The sequence below is a fragment of the Artibeus jamaicensis genome, unplaced genomic scaffold, assembly GCF_021234435.1.
Source record: "Artibeus jamaicensis isolate MK-2021 breed Jamaican fruit bat unplaced genomic scaffold, CSHL_Jam_final contig_391, whole genome shotgun sequence".
In the NCBI taxonomy this organism is placed as follows: Eukaryota; Metazoa; Chordata; class Mammalia; order Chiroptera; family Phyllostomidae; genus Artibeus; species Artibeus jamaicensis.
The window spans coordinates 12,151,401-12,169,887 of NW_026521814.1; the positions used below are offsets into that span (position 1 = coordinate 12,151,401).

General features: G+C 41.9%; 1 protein-coding gene across 2 annotated transcripts in view; it reads right to left on the reverse strand.

Moving 5' to 3' along the window:
- Positions 1-18,487, reverse strand: part of WIPF1 (WAS/WASL interacting protein family member 1) — a 118,136-nt gene that overhangs the window by 62,592 nt on the left and 37,057 nt on the right. The window contains exon 1 of one of the 2 annotated variants that reach the window (XM_053665094.1): positions 12,286-12,380. The exons of the other annotated variant lie outside the window; for it this stretch is intronic. The gene's annotated coding sequence lies outside the window, so the exon portion shown is untranslated. Of the gene's footprint in view, positions 1-12,285; positions 12,381-18,487 lie in introns of those variants that run through there. 2 annotated transcript variants of the gene reach the window in all.

An 18,487-nucleotide genomic window follows, 5' to 3' on the forward strand; every position in this document is an offset into this window, starting at 1 on the left:
CAGCTCAGAAATAAATTGACTTTGAAAACTGTTCCCACAGCTGCAAAAGGCAAGTATTTGGCACTAGTAAATCAGGGTTAGTGGAGCTTGGCTTATAATGAACCTTTCGCCTCCTCTGGGCAGGTGGTCACCCACTGATCTATGGATGCAAACAAGTCATGTTTTGAAGTAGTAACCATTTCTCTAGTGACGGGTAGGACTGGAGTAGAAAGCAAGTGGAGAGGTGTTGTATTCCTGTAAAATGCAACCTTCTCAAACTTGGGGCCTCTGAAAACATGAATCAAAATTATGTTTCCTAGGCTCTGCTTGAGCTCTGCTTATTACCTTTCCAGTTAAAACTCCTGCATATATTTTCTTTCTAGATAGTGAAGAATAGCATGGGATGCTATCAACAGGTCCTTATCAGAGAACCCGGAAGCTTGCAATGCAATTACAGGTTTAAATTTTGCCCCTCTGGACCCCAATCAAGGTTGGTTCAACCTGTTCACAGAAATGTCTTCAGTATTTCATTTTATTGGGGGTGGAACAGAGTTTTATTCAAAATACTTGGAAGTCAATAAGGCACAGGCACTAACCAATCAGAACAATACCTGATGCTGGACCAGGGTCCTAGGGCACCCCACACTGTGCCAGGCACTAAACCTTAGTTGTTCAAATTATAAGAGGTCTCAGGGGTCCTGGGAGTGCATTGGGGTGACTAAGATTCAACAACTAGCTTTGAAGAACCCCAGTATTTTAGTAACCAGCAAGGCTGTACCCATGCAAACTGCTGAGGTGAAGGCTGCTCCTCCCAAGGGTCCCCACGAGGGTCATTGGTGTCGGAGCTGACTGACCCTGTTGCTCCTCAGCACTCTGTGTGGCTTGTACTATAAGGACAGAGGCCAGCCCTCCTTTCTGAGCCTTGAACTGAGGTCAGTGCCTCCAGGTCCTGAACTACTTTCAAGGCTCTCAGAACCCCCCACTCAGGTCTCCCTGGGGCTGGCTGCCTGCAGTCTTCTGGCTTGCAGGTGTCTTCTTGGAGCAGCCTGGGACAGCTGCTGCCAGCTGGCATCTGTAGACTTCTATGCAAGAGTCATCTCGGGTGTTTCCTTGAAGGTTTGAGGGGCAGGTTTTCAGTCCATAGGTTCATACCACCCAAGTAGCCCCAGTGCTCTAAGCGGTACAGAGGAAAAAAAAGACTCTTTTCACAAACCCTCTTCAAATCAAGGATTGGTTTAACAACTACCTGAAATTTTTTACTGGAGACCCGGTTGCAGGTTTATCATAAAAGAGGTCATTCTGCATGGCCCCTTGGTCTACATTACTTAACTGAAATGCTCTAGTTGGTTTTACTTTGCTCCATGCTTCTGGGAATTAGAGTAGGTCAGGCTGTGCATACAGATAGTCCTGGGTCTGAGTTCTAGCTCTGTGAACTGTGATCCAGTCACTCTATCCCTCTGAGGCAATGTTCACGCCTGCGAATGGGGCTCACATAATGCCTGCCTCGTAGGCTGGTAGAGGGTCTAATGAGATAAAGACAAGTCTGATAGGTGTTCTTATAAACTGAGTATACGATTGAGAATAAAAACTTTTAGTTTCTGTTTGGGGTAGGAACTGCCAGTGTTATTCCAGTGTACCAATTTACATATTTAAAAAATGCATCTCATTTGTTTACTTATGCCAACTAAAAAGAAGACAGAAAGTGAATTCAGAGGTCAAAGGTTAACTTTTGCCCAGTCTCAGATCCAAACCGTAAGAACTCAGAGTTCCACTTATTGAATGCTGATAGCATACCTCCTTTCCCCAAGAATATAGCTAGCATAGATTAATTCATTAATATTTTTATAACTAGCTAACTCTGTCTCAACGACAATAAATGAAATTTTAATTATTAAGGTAATATCTACATAAACATTAAAAGATGAAAACAGGGCTTCCAGTCAAGATGGGGGCATAGGTTTTACCTCATTGCCTAACCACAGAAGGAACACAAGTAGCTTAAAAACAAAAAACACCCAGACTGCTGGAAAATCACCCAGAAAAACATCCAGAACTGTAGGGAAGTCCAAAAACCAAGGATTTAAAGGAGCTGTATTCACCCAAACAGGGAGGAGGGGTGGAGATGAGGAGTCTGGGCAGAATGATGCAGTGCGGCAACAGTGAGCCGGGGGCAACAGTGAGGGGGGCGGGCAGCAGTGAGCTGGGGGCAGCGGCAAGCTGGGAATGGCAAAGCAGCGGCTGGCAGAATGGCTGTCCCACATTCACTTGTGGTGGGTAAAAATCAGGGGGACACCTTGTGAGTGAACAATCCCAGCCCCATGCCAGACTGCGCTGCCCAGAGTTCCAGTGCTAGGAAAACAAAGCCTCATAACTCATGGCTGTAAACCCAGTGGGGGTTGGGGTGGGGGAAGAAACTGCTGGTTTCACAGCCCCAACATCCATAAGGCAAACCCACCTACTCTGGGAACCACAACCAAGACAGCAACTGGAGGGGTCCCTGTCCCATACAGGAGTGAGTGAAGTGACTGGAAAAGGGGCAAGTGCCAGGCAAGGCCCCGGAAGTCAGCCAGCTGTGGCACTGGCCTCTCTTGGACACTTCCCACACACAGAGCCATAAAGCAGCAAAGCAGGTTGCCCTGCCCTGGTGAATACCCAAGGCTTTGCCCCAGACAACTTAACAAGTATGCTAACATAGGAAATCCAAGTGGCTCTACCTGGTACACAGACACGAGGGGGCTGCCAAGTGAGGAGACAAAGAAATATGGCCCAAAAGAAGAAACAGAACCCCAGAAACAGAAATAAGTGATAAGGACATAGCCAGTTTCTCAGATGCAGAGTTCAAAACACTGGTGGTCAGAATGCTCACAGATCTCACTGAATATGGCAAAAGCATAAGGAAAGAACTGAAGGCTATACTAATGGAAATAAAGGAAAATCCATAGGAAACTAACAGTGAAGGGAAGGAAGCTGGGTTTCATTCACATTAATGGTTTGGAACATAAGGAATAAAAAAACAATCAACCAGAACAAAATGAAAAAACAAGAATTTTTAAAAAATGAGGACAGTTTAAGAAGACTCCGGGACATCCCCCAAAGGGCCAACATCTGAATCATAGGGGTGCCAGAAGGAGAAAAGGAAGAGCAAGAAATTGAAAACTTATTAGAAAAAATAATGAAAGAGAACTTCCCTAATTTGGTGAAGGAAATAGACACACAAGTCCGGAGAGCACAAAGGGTCCCAAACAAGTTTAACCCAAAAAGGTCCACACCAAGACACATCATAATAAAAAGGCTAAAGGTTAATGATAAAGAGAGAATCTTAAAAGTATCAAGAGAAGGCAGAGTTACCTACAAAGGAGTTCACATAAGACTATCAGATGATTTCTTAAAAGAAACTTTGCAGGCAAGAAGAGACTGGTAAGAAATATTCAAAGTTATGAAAAGCAAGGACCTGCAAACAAGATTACTCTATCCAGCAAAGCTATTATTTAGAATAAAAGGACAGATAAAGTGCTTCCCAAACAAGGTAAAGCTAAAGGAGTTCATTATCACCAAGCCCTTATTACATGAAATGTTAAAGAGTCTCATTTAAGAAAAGGAAGATCAAAACTATGAACAGTAAAATAACAACAAACTCACAACTATTAACAACTAAATCTAAAAAACAAAAACAAACTAGAACAGGAATAGAACCATAGATATGGAGATCATTTGGAAGGTTATCAGCTGGGAGGGGTAGGGGGAGAATGGAGAAACAGGCAGAGATTTAGAAGCATAGCTGGGTAGGTACAAAATAGACAGGGGGATATTAAGAACAGTGTAGGCAATGGGGCAGCCAAAGAACTTATATGCATGACCCATGAACATTAACTAAGGGGGAGGGAAATACCTGGAAGGAATGGGAATGCCAGGCAGAAGCGGGCAAAGGAGGAAAATTGGGACAAATGTAATAGCATAATCAATAACATACACTTAAAAAAGATGAAAACTTCATAATATTTTCTTCAATTGTCTCGACATTTTTTTCCTTAAAATAAGAAATGATGGAATCAGTGGGGTTTAAACAGTGAAAGGTAAGGCCTAAAACAAAAATCCTCACCCTTGTTTACCCAAGTGAACCTAACAGTGAACAAGTCCTTACACAGAGTCCCATTCCATGTTCTTCTATAGGAGTTTTACAAGCTACAGATGCTTTCAGGAATAATACTAAACCATTAAAACCATTAAGAAAAATTAGCTTCTTCCAGGATTCTAACTCTTATGTTTAGACATGTGTATGAAACTGCCTGCTCAGTATTTCCAAGCGATGTCTAACAGACATCTCAGACTCGACATACCCCAAACTAAACTTCATATACTCTCCCCTGCCCACTTGCCTATTTACATCCTTCCTGATCTCAGTTTGATGGCATTTCCATTTTTTCTTTTCTTAGGCCACTATCCTTGGGGTCTTCTTTGACTCCCTCTTCTATTTATTATTGTTCAAGCCAACAGTTAATTTTGTTGTTTCTACCTTCAAAATAACCACTCTACTCCTCACCACCTCTGGTGCTGCCACCTGGTCCATCATTGTCTCTCACCTGAGTAGTGCGACAGCCTCCTGACTGGTCTCCCTCTTCTTCTCTCCTACAGACTGATCCTTTAAAGTGTGAGGCCAGGTTATTGTCTCTCCTTTGCTCAATGTCCTCCCAAAGCTTCCAATCACTCTGAGGTAAAGTCAGAGTCTTATGATGGTTTATAAGGCACTTCAGGATCTTGCCTTTTACTTGTCTCCTCCTCACTTACTCTGCCCTACTCACACTGGCTCCTTGTTATTCCTTGACTATGCCAGGCATGCTCCTGACTCCAACCCTTGACTATGCCAGGCATGCTTCTGCCTCCAGCCCTTGTGTTTTCCCCCAGGTACCTGCAAGGGGAATGCTCTCACCTTTTCCAAGTCTTCACTCAAATGTCACCCTGTCCACAACAGTCACCCTAGCCACCCCATTTAAATCTATATACCTGCCACTGAACTCCTGGTCTTCCTTACGCTACTGTACTTCTTTCTCCATAGTACTTACTAACCTTGTAATATACTACCTAACATACTTTTATTAGGTGTATTGTTATTGTCCAAATCCTCCAGCTAAAATGTAAGATCCACATGGAAGGCACTCAATAAATCTTTCTGAATTAAGAGGAAATGCCAAAAAAAACCCCACCCCACATAAAACATCCAGGAAAGACCCCCTAGGAGTGGCATTACCAGGGAGTGGTAGAGCACCATACTTCCAGCACAGGGACTTTGCCCCAGAAGTCCCAACACCTCCCTTTTATCCGGTCAGTCTGAGGAATCAGACTCAGAATGACTGACTCATGTCACAAAGATCACAAAGGGACTCCCCAAATTCACAAACGATGTCATTTCTTTCTAGTGATCATGTCCACTGTCCAGACTACACTCTTCTGAGATAATGGTACCCAGAAAGCAGATTTAGTGTTCAGAAGGGAGTTGAAAACTCTTGGAATCATAGCTAAGAACTAATGAGCCACTTGAGGGCTACTTAATCTGTACCATGATGAGCCCTGATCTTCCCCACACTTCACAATGAAAGATGCCTCTTAATCCACATTCATGGCCACAAGACTCAGGGTGTCTTTTTCTGGCTGGCCAATCCTGGATAGCCACTGGGAAGTTTTGTTTTCTGAGTTGTCCTCTCTTTTGCTCCCTGGGCGACCATCACTATTCCATGCACACAAACTTTTCTCCAGGAGTAGGTGTCTTTGTAATCCAGCGCTGGGGCACAAGTAAGTTTACAGTTGTGAGTACGTAAAACAGAGTTCATTCTTATGTTACCATTTATTACTTATTGTATTATTTTCCATATGAACAACTGTAAACCTCCTTTTGCCAACCTCGTATTTACTCATTGCTGTGCTGTCCTCCAGGTATTGAGTAGCGCTCACTTAGCTAGAGTGCTGGTTGTTCATAAACTCCTCAGTCTCTTGGTTTACTCCCAGTAGGCATGGATCTAGCCTGTGTAGATGCCTGAGGGGCACCTGTATGCAGATTCCAAGTCCTTGAGAACCCTCAACATTGTAGCTGGTGACCCAGGCTGGAGTTAGAAGCCTTGGTCTACACTCACTACTCTGACTACCTAGTTATTTCAACCAAGATAAATCACCTAATCTTTCTAAGCCTCAGTTTCCAAATCTAAAAATGAGGGGATTTAACTCTCAAAAGTCCTTTCTACTTCTAAAAATCCAGGATTCTATCTTTTACCTACCTCTTTAAATTTTAAATAACGACAACAGCATCTGAGAGCCTCTGTCCTAAACTTTCCCCAAGGCCAGATGTTCCTGGCACTGAAGTAGGAGAAATAAATATTTTTTGAATAACCTAACATTTTTGTCTTTTAGAGCAAATTATCCTTTGGCTTTTTCAATTCCCTTTTCCCTACTGCTACCTCCTTATAAATCCTTTAAAAATGTTTTACAAAGTAAACTATCCACCCTTCCTGATTTGTCAAGATCTATCTTACAATATCATTTTGTTCAAATTCTTCTTCCCACATAAAGCCTCTAAAATATTTTTATATTGGTAATTATGCTCATCAGCCTCGATGTGTCCCTGTTTCACAAGGAAGGTTATTTCATGCTCGGGAGAAGAGGAATCACGAGCTTAGAGACAAGGCTGCTACAGAAAGCATGCTGTCCACACAGGTGGATTCTGGTCCAAAATTTTGACAAGGCAATGGGCAGGAAATGGCAGGAGTGAGAGCAGAAGGAGAAAACACAAAGGGAAGGAGGAAAAAAGTGAAGGTACATGTTGTTTGCTTTGAAGGAGACTTTAGGCAAAGCCCTGGTGGTCGTTCATCAAGAATGTTCATTTAGTTAAATGACTGCTGGAATTGGGACTTCCCCTAAGAAGTCCCACGACAGTGAGGAAGGAGCTGGACTTGGGACACTAATTTCCTTTAGCAACTTTCTCCCTGAAGGTTTCTGTGTAGCCAGCTCCTGAGGGTACTGGGCAGCCCCTCCCTCTGTTGGTCCCACACCCAGTTTTCAGGGGTCAGGATTATTCTACAGGTCTCTAAAGCCTGTGAGGAAGACCAAATCTTTCCATAGCTGTCCTGGAAATTGAAGAAGATGCCCTCAATCACCATTTGATAAATCAGTGATTTACTGAAAGAACAGCAATTCACAGGCAAACCCTCCAAATGAATCTACAGGTGTAGTATACACATAACCTCTTACTCTGAAGTTAGCAGCCTATTCCAAATAATGGTAGGTTCCAAGATATCATCTAATGACCCTAAAGAATTTTCCCTATTAAAAGATATATATATTTGTGTGTGTATACATATGTGTGTGCAAACATGTATTTTACTATTTAAAAAACTCTTTAAGTCACACGGGATTATAAATCAACACAATGAGTGAACTTAAAAATATGCCATATTATTAAAATCCAGACACAGACAAAAGTAGAAAGGAAGCCTAATTCATACCAGAAAGTATCAAAACAGATACCTGGGCAGGTGGCTAGCTAGTCAGACAGTCTCAAAGCAGTAACTGTAATTAGTTTTGAGAAACGACAATGCTAGTGGTATATGAATACCTCTACATGAGACGGACTAGGTGTCTCTTAACTTATTTTTTGTACCATAACATGGTTTCACTTTAAGGACTCATCTTTTCCCAGTTTATTATTTTCATAGAAAAGCTTTTCTCTGTCCTTTCATAAACAAACCAACCAACAAACAAGAAATGCAACTATTGTTGTAATTTCTGACATCCACTTTTTTTGTTGGGGGAGACAACAAGATGGAGTTTTTTGTGTGTTTGTTTTTTTTAAAGATTTTATTTATTTATCTTTAGAGGGGAAGGGAAGGAGAGAGGGAGAGAAATATCAATGTATGGTTGCCTCTTGTGCATCCCCTGCTGAGAACTGGCCTGCAACCCAGGTATGTGCCCTGACTGGAAATTGAACCATGATCCTCTGGTTCACAGGCCCGCACTCAATCCACTGAGCTACACCAGCCAGGACGTTTTTTGAAACAACAAACAAATTTCTGAAGAAATGGAGGGAAATTGAAAAGGCAGAGTGAAACATCAATCAAGCCTAAGGCAATCTCTTCCCTGCCAGTGTGATGGAGCATTAGTAAGTATAAATGGGCACTGATGATATTTATTCAGAAGACAGCAAAAGAAGAGGCACACTGCACTGTGTCAAACTTCCATCACATCCTTCCCACCACTTCCTTCCAGGAAACCTGTGATCTAAACAAGTACCATGCCCGCACCTCCACACGGGTCACACTGTTCTTACTCCTTTTCCTGGGACAACAGCCCAAGTTCTCTTCCTCTTACAACCCAGAAGCAAAATTATCTTTGAGGCGTTCACAAAGGAAAATGATAATGATCATATGACCTGAGTTATCTTGAAGTCTGTGGTTTTGGAAGGAGGGTGTTATAAGAAGACATAATTACTGAATGATTCTCAGAAAGCATGTTTAACCCTAATGGAGTCTGGTTTTAGTCAACAGAATCCCGCGGAAGGCTTTTTCCTCAAGTTATGTAACCAAAAAAGTATAAATCATAGAAAGAATAAAAAGCATTACCCCAACCTACCTCTTCTCTTTCTTTTCCTTCCTTTCACCTTTGTAAGCACTTGAAAACTGAACCGCTTCTAAGCTGAAAGTGACAGATTTTGTATAGCATTTCAGAATCAAGATAAAAATATATTGTTGAAAAAAATCATATTATTGAAACTCATGCTCTGTGTCAAAGCTGTAAACCACAGGCAGGGGAGCTGGCTCATGATGTGGACATTACAGCTGGAACATATGACACTTAAAAACAACCTATGGTTGCCTAATAACTAGAACAAAGAACTCCTGCAACTCAACAACAACAACAAACAAACAATCTCCTTAAAAAACAGACAAGAGAATTGAACAGACACTTCTCCAAAGATATGCAAACGGCCAACAAGAACATAAAAAGGTGCTCAACAGCACTAATTGTTAGGGAAGTACAAATGAAACCAAGATATCCTCTTACACCCACCAGGACGGCTGCTGCGAAACAACAACAACAAAACAATAACAAGTACTGGTGAGGATGTGGGGGAATTGGAACTTTTAGGCAGTGTTGGTGGGAATGTAAACTGGTGCAGCTGCGATGGAAAACACTATGGCAGTTCCTCAAAAAATTAAGAGCAGAATTCCCGTACGATCCAGAAATTCCAATTCTGGGTATACACTCAAAAATAAAGCAGGATTTCAAAGAGATATTCGTATACCCATGTTCATAGCAGCACTATTCACAATATCCAAAGGTAGAAGTAACTCAAATGTTATCCACAGATAAATGGACAAAGAAAATGTGCTATCTACATATAATGGAATATTATTCAGACTTAAAAAGGAAGGAAATTCTGACACGTGCTCCAATATGGGCGTACCCTGAGGACACTGTACTAAGTGAAATAAAGCAGTTAGTTACAGGAAGACAAATACTGTACAGGCGTGGGCAAAAGCAGGTTTGTGGTTGTTCATGTGGGAAGCAATCTAATAATAAATAACAGCACAGGAATAAACTGCGTTGCATACACGCACCTGTAAACTTACTTCTGCCCACCCTGTAGGATTCCACAAATATGAGGTACTTGGAGTAGCCAAACTCGTAACTAGAAAGTAGAATGTGGTTGCCGGGGGCTGGAGGGAGGGAAAGGGAGAGCTGCCGAATGCCTATAGAGTTTCCATTTTGCAAAATGAAAAAGTTCTGGAGATTGGTTGTACAGCAATGTGAATATATTTAACACTACTGAGCTACGCTTAATGGTTAAGATGGTGAATTTTATGTTATGTGTATTTAGAGACACAAACTGTGACTCCCAGTACTTCCCAGTATGATGGTGATGACAGTAACACCTCAGGCGGGCCCAGGAATGCGTCTCTGAAATGCCCAGCATGCCGGGCCTCCAGACTCGCTGATGTCAACGCAAAGAGATGACCCAGGATGAATTTGATTGTAAAGGTTGCTCTCCCCAGGGTTGTATTTTCTTTTTCCCTACCGGCATAGACATGTTGTGTATCTCACCATATCATCTCTCTGAAATCAGGCCACCTAAACACTGGTGGATGCTGACTCTGGGGTACTGGGGAAGAGAGGCCTGCCTCTTCGCAAAGTCAGCCCCCTTCTTTCTTCTTATTTAGAGAAGTCAGTAACATAAAATTCACCATTTTTTTCTCCAGTGAAAAGGTGACCATTATATCTTTTAGACAGCAATTCCTGTCTAAAAATTACCTGCGAAATGAATCCTCCCATTGCTCTCCACCAGCTAACGTGCTCTACCACCTTCTGCTGTTCCCTGTCTTCCTCCCCCTCCACCAAGAACCACTTCTAGGCTTGGAAATCAGAGGCTTTGTATAACAGTGACACTCCATGAACCCTTTTTCTTGCGTCCCAGACATAAACAGAGGGAAGAAAACAGGGTGAGAAATGGACGGGAGAGAATGGATGCCCTCAGAATAAATGCAAACAGCTTTTGGAAAGATGCATTTACAAAAAAAGTCAGGTCCATCTGGAACATATATTAACAAAATAAATGTCTTTTTCTACTATGAGCAGCAGATTAGCAAAACACAAAAGTCCCTGAACAACAAAGCTCTATAACCAATAAAGAAAGCAAAACAAAACTGAAAGAGCAGCTCCTTCCAGGGATAACCAGCCTTTCTGGTGCTCTGGGGAGTACCTGGTACCATGTGCTAGAGACCTGCACACTGCAGCTCCCCTGTGCAGTTCCTCTGGGCATCGTACAAAAGGCTCCACATACTAAAAAATTCCAATTCCCCTCTGCTTCTCTATCCCTGATGGGAAGGAACGTGGGATGCTTCTGTCCAAGCCAGTGTGGTGTTTCTGAAACCACTTGGGCTGAGGTCCCCAACTTAGAATCCTCCCTTATTCTGTCAGTTTCCTCTCCATTTTCTTACACAACACGGTAGTAACAAATGAAAAATGTGGCAATCTGAAGACAAAGTAAACAATGATTTTTCTCTTTCATCACTGCCCTGGTTATCTTGCATGACTGGGGTATAAACAACACGTGAGTCCACTCACCCCTCACCCCTCTTCGTTTGTTTTTCTGTACAGACACTGAAACATTCTGGAATGAAGAGATCAAACAAGATATCAATACTGGTCTCTCCTCTTCATTCCTCTCCTTGCTCTTATTAACACATTCACAAAACCAGAGAAGAAACCTATGATGTTTGCAAAGATGCCCAGGACATCTGGCTAATCCGTTCTAGCCCTCAATAACAGTCCCAAGAGTGCAGTAACTTCCTTCTTCTAACGCAAATATAAAACATTTTCCTTCTTCATACAGGTCCGAAAGCAGCAGGTCTTTGTGTAGGGACCTTTCATTGGCTTGACGTTTATTAAACTGTCCCCTGGGACCACAGGACGAATAATCTTGGGCCCCTTAGCTGTTTCTGGGCTCTAATTTCCAACCCTTTAGCTGTGGCTCTGGCTCTTCTCTAGACTCTTCAACTCCTCCTTTGCATTGGAAGCACCGGGCTGAAGACACAAAGCTCTAGTGACAGACAGACCTCATGGCTTCTTTAGCCCCCACACAGCGACAGCCCCTGGCTGTTCTTCTTAAACTCCAGGGCACTTCCTCATCTCACATTCAAGCTGCCCCCTACCTCTTCTTCTCTACTCCTGTTTTCATGTTAGTAAAAGAAGGAAGAAAAAGGAAGAAAGAGGGCAGAAAAAATAGAAAAGGGAACTTAAGAATTTATAGAGATAGGAGAAAATTATTTTAACAGGAAATACAAGCCAAAAGATTTGTTTTACCAATTGAAAAGTACATAAAAAAAAACCAAACCTTTGAAGACAGCTTTGCAACATGTTTTTACACACAATATCCCTGTGTTTTCTACCGCCCTATGCGCACCCTGCGTCTGCCTGCAAACACAGGCTGAGTTGTCCCATTTCAGATTTATGCTAATAGGCGAAACATGAGGAGAACATTAGCTGAATTCCAAGAAATAAGTTATTTAATGCACATCTGAAGGTTTGTGCGTTAAAGGCAAAGAAGTTCTACGCAGGGAAGCAAGAGATTCTAATTTCACAATGGCTAGATGGGTGTCCCTCTAACAACGCGTGGTTATGAGCCCTGCCCCAGCTCTTCCATTCAGAGCCAGAGCAATGACCTCGCATCAGAAGAACAGTTAAAGGCAGCTGAAGGAAAGAGAACCGGTTGGGTATTTTAGAGTAGCTATGAAAGGTTTTTCAGGGGGCGGAAAAAGCACTAACCTGAGTTGTTTTAATCCGCCGAGAACGACCAAGTTCTCAAGTTCCCCTGCTATCTTCTGCCCAGTTTCCTGTAAGTGTTGCATGTGACATTACACTTCCTCACTGCACCTTCTTTGACTCGTCTCTCTCCGCGGTCAGAGCCATGTGATAGAATCCTGTCCCTGCCTGTTTCACGCCGGGGTAAGCTGTGTCTTAAGAAACAGTTGTATACGGGGAAAGGTGATTTCAGGCACCCCTCCGGCACAGGTAGAGGAGCTAAGCCTGGGAGGGAGGCAGGGGAGAGGAACGTCCGGACCCCTGGCACTTCTGACTCCACAAGGAGGGGGAGAAAGGAAGAGACCGCCACTCTCGAGCTCTGGGGTCCCCCTTCTTGGGGTCGGAGAGGCAGCTGAGAAGGGGTGGACCCTCTCAGCGTGGCTGGGTGGTCTCCAGCCACTAGGCCAGCCCCGGTGCTCTGGCGCTCCCCACTCAGACCGCTGAGGAAGGGCAGCCATGGCACTGCACCCAGGATGTCCCCAGGCTGCACTCTGGAGGGCGCCATCACCAAGGAGCACACCCAAGGGACAGCTCACATTTCTGGATCCTGCGGTGACACCCTAAATTCCCTGGGACAGTGTCAAGTTCACATCCAGTCTATTCAGTCCTGCTGTCAGACAGTGTGCCCTAGTTCTTGGTTCAGCAAAGTCACAACACTCTTTGCCTCCCAGGGCTAAATAACTGGCAGACATTTCCCTTCTGCTTGTCTCCAAAACATGCCAGGCTTTTGGTTCCCCCTCAAAGGGCTGACATCGATATCTCCTTCCTGTGGGATGGTGGTGGGTTCCCGGTGGCACGTGAGCCCTGGCGGTGGGGGGCCCTGATACTGGCCTGGCAAGAGCACGAGGTGGCAGTGCCTGGATGTACCCCTGGGAGTCCCCAACCAAGCAGAGACTGGAGAAGGGCTGAGGCAGGACCAAGCAAGAAGCACGGGGTGCCCTTTCTAGCTTTCTTGTTTCTGTGGTCAGCGCCTTCTTCTTCCTTGTAAAATTCCTCTAACTCTCTGGAAGTGGTAGATGTAGGAAGCGGTATGTGGGAGTAAAATGATGCCCTGAATGGAGGGTAATATTCTGCAATTTGTACAACTTGACCCAGTGCAGAAATCCCAAAGTTGTTTCTATTTGGCTACGCTGGCATAATTTTTTTCAAATGCTTTTAAAGAGATTTTTATTTTTTAGAAAGGTAACTGTAGACAAGCCCACTCTTCCAAGTTTTAAAAATATCACCCTATAATTCCCCAGGGAAGTTTTCCATGTGAGAACACCAAGTAAGAAAATGAGTCCTGAGAGTCAGAACTTTGGACAACAGTAAAACCCTGAAGTCTCACCACATGATTGCATTTCTGGCTTTGAAAACATGCGTAACTATTTTACCATTCTGACAACTGATGGCTGGTTTTCTGATTGAACTGTACAGTTAGATTAGCCAGTAGAGTCAAGATGGATATACGCATGGCCTTAGCTTAAATTCGGAGTAATGGGAAAACCTTGCCATCTTGCAAAAACAAAATACTACATAGATGATAAATAATAATGACTCCATTTGAATGTACTTAGAAGTGTCACATTCTGGGTTAAGCTGCCAGTTCCATTTTTCAACTAAGCAGTTACATATGTTCTACTTTAAGCCATGCTCTGTGTGGAATTTTAAAGGGTTTAACAAAACGCTTTATAATTTTCCTTTGAAATTCCTAACCCGGCATTCTGTCCATGAGGTTTTTATTTTTTCCCCCTGTTTAGGCATTTAAAAAATTTTAATAGATTTTTTTTATCCTCACCAGAGGACATTTTTTAAACTGTTTTTTAGAGAGAGGGGAAGGGAAAGAGGAAAAGAGAAAGAGATACATTGACGCTAGAGAGAAACATCATTTGGTTACCTCCTGTACTCACCCAGGCTGGGGACTGAACCCATAACTTTTCAGTTACAGGATAATGCTCCGACCAACTGAGCCACACTGGCAAGGGCTAGACTTTTTAAAGAATGGTTGTAGATTTACAGAAAAATCAACAAGATAATACAGAGTTCCCACCTTTTATGCACAGTCTCCCCACTATTAAAATCTTACTTTCAGAATCATATATGAGTAATGCTTCATAAACCAATGCTGATACACTATTATGAACTACAGCCCACGGTTTATTTAGGTTTTTCTTAGTCTTTCCCTAACGTCTTCTGTTCTAGGCCCCCATCCAGGACAACACATTACATTCAGTCGTCATGTCTCCTCAGGTTCCTTCTGATTGTGACAGTTTCTCAGACGTTTCTGGTTTTGATCACCTCCACAGTTGAGAACTGGTCAGGCATTCTGTAGGACGTCCCACGACTGGGATTTGTCTTCTGATGTTTTTCTTATAAGACTGGAGTTATGGGTTATTTGGAGTAAAATTGCAGAGGAAAAGTGCCATTTTAATCACATCATATCAAATATATACACACCCAACTAATTTACTCTGCTGACGTTGGTCCTGCTTACCTGAGGTGGCCTGTGTCAGGTTTCTCCACGGCAAAGCTGTCCCCACTGATTCCCACACTGTACAGTTGGGGAGGAAAACCTGAGGGTGGGGTACCTGTGTGAATTATTTGGAATTCTGCATGGAAGATTTGTCTGTTTTAGTATAGCTTCATAGATATTTATTTTATATTTTGGGTTATACTTCAACACTATTTTTTGCTCAAATTTTTCCACCTTTGGCCATTGGGAGCTCTCTCGGTTCCTGTGCTCCTTTGACATACTTCTATCAATTTGGGGCTTTTTTACTTTTTGTTTTTGAGCACTTCCTTATTCTCTAGCACTAAAAGATGCTGTAGTCTCATTCTGCATAGTACCTTCCCAACTGTCCACAATTTTTTCTGTCTCTACAAGAGAATAAAAGAAAATAAATCTATGAATCTGAGAAATTTTTTCTTTGCCTTTAATTTTCATTAGTTCTGCCATGTGTATTAGTAAAAAAAAAAATTGTATTGCTTTCATAAAATTAGTGCTAGCCTCTACCAGTGAGAAAACACCAAATTACCAACTGAGTGAAATTCTGCATTTCCTTAATTCCAAGATGCAGGTTTTTGTTGGTGGTGGGGCTTTTTCTTCATAGTTTAACATTCCTGGAATCAAAGCATACATTTAAAGTCATGCCTTTATCTGTCATTAAGGTGATGGTACACCTCACAGCTGATGGTGTAATAGAGCAGTTGATTACTGCTTATTTGGGGCAGAGGCATCAATTAACTACTTCCACTGATTTTTTCCCCCCACTGAACAATATTTTGACTAAAGTGGTTTGATGTGTAGCATCCACAGACATTAAAACTCGTGGTTTTTACCTACTCCCAGACATATTCTACCTTTACCACAAACCACAAATTCTCAAGTCCTAAATATAGATTAAAGAGGGGGCGTTAAATTCTTTTCAATTTTTTGTGTGATTACTATCTGACTCCTTTTATGTTACCTTTTCAACCAAGATCTCATGAATCCATCAACATGCGTGAGGAGCCCAATGCTGACACTGAAGGGCTGCAAGAATGATGTTTCACTCATGTTAAAGAGGAGTAAAGGCGTTTACAGATCAGGAAGGATGCCTTGATTCTGTCTCTCCTATTTTTAGAGGTCAGCTGACTGCAGAATGGCAGAACTGGCCATTCCTTTCTCTGTGGCCAGGATATTCTCCCTACTTCATGAACCACTGCTGCTTTGGAAGCATCATGTTTTATAGATGCTTCCTTTTATCAGAGTCTTGTTCAAGCATTCACCATGGGTGTATTTCACAGTCACCGGCGTGATGCCCAACATTTTCATCCAGTTAGGCAGAACTTGGCCACTCTAAACACTTCTTTCTGTCTCACCCCTGTGTGAAATGGACTTCTGGTAGCACCCTAATCATCTCGGCAACCTCCAGAGGAGCCCGGAAGGAAAGGCTGCATTGACTTTCTCAGGGAACCATTGACCAAGCCCTTACCACATGTCAAGTACGGAGCTACATGGCTTACATACATACTTTTGTTTAATTCTCACTGTAATCCTGTGAGATAGGTACTGTGATCCCCACTTTACAGAAAAGGTAACTAAGTGAGAGAGGCTAAATAATTTATCCAGCGCTCCTTGAAAAGTTTAAAGCCAACACACAAGCTCCACTCTGCCTGACACCAGAGATGCAGGGCCTAATGTTGCTCTTTGTGGTCGATAGGTTTACCATCCATATCTCATGAACGGGCACTTTATTGAATGTAGTCCTGTTCTCTAATTACTTTCTGCACATGCTTTTCACCTCAACCAAAACTAAGTGGCAATTACGGGCAGGGGTAGTGTCTTTCATCCCATTAACTCAGCTTTCCAACCTTATTCCAGTAGCTTTCTCATAAACCTTATACTTTCGCCTTACTGTCAATCCAGTTTTTCTAAGTTATTAGAAAAAATCTGTAATTTTTTCAAATAAAGGTAAATAATTTATCTTTACTATTTCCCCCCTCCCATGTTATTTTTTTCATTTATTAGTTTCTTAAATTAAAAATTTATTTTACTTTCAGTCTTTTCAAATAGCCTTAACTTTTAATCTAAGTATACATTAGTTCTGTCCCACACATTTTAATGCATTGTATCCTCATTATCAATTATTAGTCTTTCAGTAATGATTTGCTGTTTGACCCAAGAATTATCTTAAAGGGTCATATCTTAGTTTCCAAGTGCTTGGATGGAGGGGGTAGGAGCTATCCTGTTAATTTGCAAAGCTGTGATATTGTCATGAGTAGCCAACACGTCTACTCTTTAGTTAATTGTAAGGTTTCTCTGTGATGTAGTATTTCATCAGTTTTTGTAAACATTCTATGTATGGTCTTTTAAAAAATTGTATGTATTTCCTATTTGTGAGGTTAGGTCAATAACAAAACTTATGTTACTCAAAGCTCTGTTACTGCTTAGTTTTGTCTACCTGATTAAGTTCTGAAAACATTTTGTTAAAGTCTCCCACCATAATTATGGAGAACTTTGTGCTTTTAAAAATATATTTATTTATTTATTTATTTATATTTTTATTTGTATTATTTTACTTGTGCTTTTAACAAACTTTGCTTTATCTAGTCCAGTGTGAAGATGTTCAGCACATAAAGGTTCATTACTATTGAATCTTCTTGTCTGACTTAACTCTCTTACTCTTTTATGCCTTATTTCTTTTAACACTTAACCCTACACTTTTTAATATTAATATTGTCATCTCTATTTTTGTTTTGTTAGTTAGCATTTGCCAATCTACCCCTTTCTCTTCTTCCTTTCTGTGTAAGTGTGGGCTGCATATGACTCCTGAAGACAGCACATGGCTAGATTACCTATTTAATCAATCTGAGAGTCGTGGATTTTAGTAGAGGAATTTAACCTAGACACATTTATTGTTATGTGTTTATCTTATTCCTGCCATTTATCACATATATTACGTTATGTTATCTTCTTGTATTTTCCCCTTTTCTTGATTTTTACTGATTGGCCATGCTTTTATTATTGTAGCACCCTCTACCCTGGCTGTGTATGTGTTTTAATAGCTAATGGTTTAGAAACCCCACCTAGACTGTTTTCTAAAGATCAAACACACGTGACCTTTCTTGGTGAATAGCAGAGAACTACATAGTAGGACCCTGCTAATTGGTAAGATCGGTCCATTGTTTTGGAAAATTTAACAGTAGGTTTATGTTAATTATAATAATAGATTGTGTATTAGGGGGAATGACACAACACAGGCATCAGAAACCCTTCTAAAAAATACCCTGCCCGGTCTCTATTCAATTCCCTCCCCCTTTCTGATGAGGAGGACTGGCTCTCACAAATCATGTGGTAAGTGTGGGGTAAAGGACCTAGGGACAGGGGCACAGCCAGGAACATCCTGGGGAATGTTATGCAAATTTTGGACTCTGAGACATGCCGGTGCTCTGGAGATCTGTAGATGTATCTGCAGAAGGGAGCCTTGGAGGGTGAGTTTCCTGTTATCTTACTTCGCTTCCAGTCAGAAGTCATCATCAGCTGAGAATTAGGTAAGAGCTAAACTGTGAAATCATAATAATGTAAACATATCCTCTAAAGCATCAAGGAATTCAAATGAAAAAATAACATCGTCAGACTTGCTTAGAGGCTAGATTGCTGAGCTTCCTAACATCTAGTAACAAAAGCACAGAACTCAACAAGAAT